Source organism: Sinocyclocheilus grahami, unplaced genomic scaffold, assembly GCF_001515645.1.
Source record: "Sinocyclocheilus grahami isolate Dianchi unplaced genomic scaffold, SAMN03320097.WGS_v1.1 scaffold2156.1, whole genome shotgun sequence".
Lineage (NCBI taxonomy): Eukaryota > Metazoa > Chordata > Actinopteri > Cypriniformes > Cyprinidae > Sinocyclocheilus > Sinocyclocheilus grahami.
The window spans coordinates 13314-15655 of NW_015507335.1; the positions used below are offsets into that span (position 1 = coordinate 13314).

General features: G+C 41.2%; 1 long non-coding RNA gene across 1 annotated transcript in view; it reads left to right on the forward strand.

Moving 5' to 3' along the window:
* Window positions 1–947: 947 nt before the first annotated feature.
* LOC107574236 (uncharacterized) overlaps window positions 948–2342 on the forward strand; it is a 15112-nt gene continuing 13717 nt past the window's right edge. The window contains exon 1 of the long non-coding RNA XR_001607646.1: window positions 948–1023. This is a non-coding gene — a long non-coding RNA (uncharacterized lncRNA). The remainder of the gene's footprint in view (window positions 1024–2342) is intronic.

Consider the following 2342-nt stretch of genomic DNA (forward strand, 5'->3'; position numbering starts at 1 on the left):
TAAGCAAGTCTTATCGAAAGCAAATATTCTGTGATAAAGTAATCCATATGAAACCAACGCGATGTCCAGTCTTTCACGTCTCCCTTCATTATCTCTAATGCGACCACGCGCTGAGCGTGCTGTAGATATTATCCACGTGAAGCGCGCGGCGTGTAAACGCCCACATCACAGCAAACAAAGCAGCAAGACCTCAAGTTTTTTTTATTTGACTGTTCGCATCGCACTGAGAGGAATAAGACAGAATTCACCTCAAGAAGCTTTGGATTACCTCGTTATACCCGTGTCTTATGGAGTAATGACGCTGAAATGTTTGGAAAAGTTTTAATTTTCGTTTGGGACTGTGGCTGCATCACCGGCATCTTGCACAAGAAAGGCACACACATGTCGTTCAGTTTTTAGTTCGCTAGAAAATCCTACTGAGTAAGTGCACAGTATAGTAATTGTAATTGTATTATTCCTAGAATATGTGGTAATATTATTTGTGGTTGATAGTGTTAAAATGTAACAATTGGCATTCTCTTTTCTCATGAAGTATGGATACTATACTAAGGTACTGTGGGGAATACACCACTCTTGCATTCACCTGCATCTCTCATAGGAAGGGGACACTCGTTCAGTTTTCAACTCCGTTCAGAATCTTCGAGTAAGTGTGCATTCACTATTTTACAGATGTTACTTTCATTTGATTTAGTTACTGCATGGTAAAATATGTTTGCTATGTGGTAATTGTGTTCTTTGTTTTGATAAATTAGTACTAGTATCAGTGAACATCACAATAATGTTAATAATGTAGTTATTGTGTAAACAGCATGCTTGCTTTTTTATTTCATTTTATGTGAGAATAACAGTGCAAAAGAACCTGTTGCAAAGAGAGCCAAAGCAAATAAGCAGCCCACTCGGTCATGGAAAACAGAGACTGAAGTTGACATGTTCCACAGGCTCTGAGATTCCTGCCCGCACAGGAACCTGGACCACAGCTAAGACCATGTGATGCACACATTCCCAAAATGATGTGATAGTTGTGTGGTAAGGTGGGTGACGTAATCCTTCCTCATTGGTGTGTGGTTGTCATCCACAGCCTATTAGAACCGATCTTTCTGGGTATTTAAGGCTGTAGTAATGCCACCTGGTGTACGTCACTGCTGGGACCGCACCTATGAGTGCGCGTGTATAGATGCACGTCGAATGGCCGTTTGATGCGTTGTGTTGGGTTGCAGGCTGTCCACTACATGTCAGGTATGTGTCTGCTCGTATTACGTGCTGCTTGTTTAGCATCGGGTGATGTTAACCGGCGCTTATTTACTACTTGGCTGTGAAATTCTTTGGTGAAGGTGTCTTCCTGCATGAGCTTCTACGCTGGTTATGAGTTGAGAGCAACAGTACAACTCGTGTGGCACAACGATCCGTTTCGGTAGGTGCGATTCATTTTTTTCTTGTGACCAAGAAAAATTATATTTTAGTAATCGCCCCTTTCTTTTAGTGCACTAAGGTTTTTCTCTGACGCTGCGCTGGTTAGTCGTGGGAGAAGGCAGAAGTGTCTACACTCGGCATTAAAGGAGGACGGCGCTGCTGTTTTCTTTTATTTTCTCGTCTTTTGTGCTTCTTTCCTTTTTGTTTATTTTCTTTCTTTTGTTTAAAATAACATTGTGTTATTTTTCTGCTCTGTATATTTAGTTTCTTGTTTGCTTTTGCAAATATAACACTGTGATATAATTTTTTTTATACATTGTTTTTTGGGTTAATTTTCTTTTTGCTTGTTTTAGGCACTGTAGGGCCCGAGGCTAGCTGGTAGTGAGTACTGGTGATGGTACAATCGTGTGGAGTGCAGTGTTGTTTGGATTCACGTTTTCACGTTTGTGAGTGGGTGTGAGTGTGCGTGGGATGTACATTTACTTGACCTCTCAGGGTCAACTGTCTATCTACAGCGGATCTAAATATTTGTAATTAATTAGAACTTATAATTATAGTTATGATTAATTATTCATATTTCCCCATGAGCTGATTCGCTACAGATTTTGGTGGAGAGAATGCGGGCGTGATAAAACGATGGTTATGAGCCTAAACACTGTCAACCTAAAAGTGTGTGCATGACTTGAGATATGCTGTTGTGTGTAGGGCCCGAGGCTAGCTGGTAGTGAGTACTGGTGATGGTACAATCGTGTGGAGTGCAGTGTTGTTTGGATTCACGTTTTACTCTGTGTGTGTGTGTGAGTGGGAGTGTGTGTGTGGGATGCACTAGCGTACAGATAGGATCTTCGCTTCAGCTAGCCTGCCTTTGCTGCTGGAAAGCCTGTTACTGTTGTAGCGTCTGGACCAATCAAAAACACAATTTTTCATTTGAT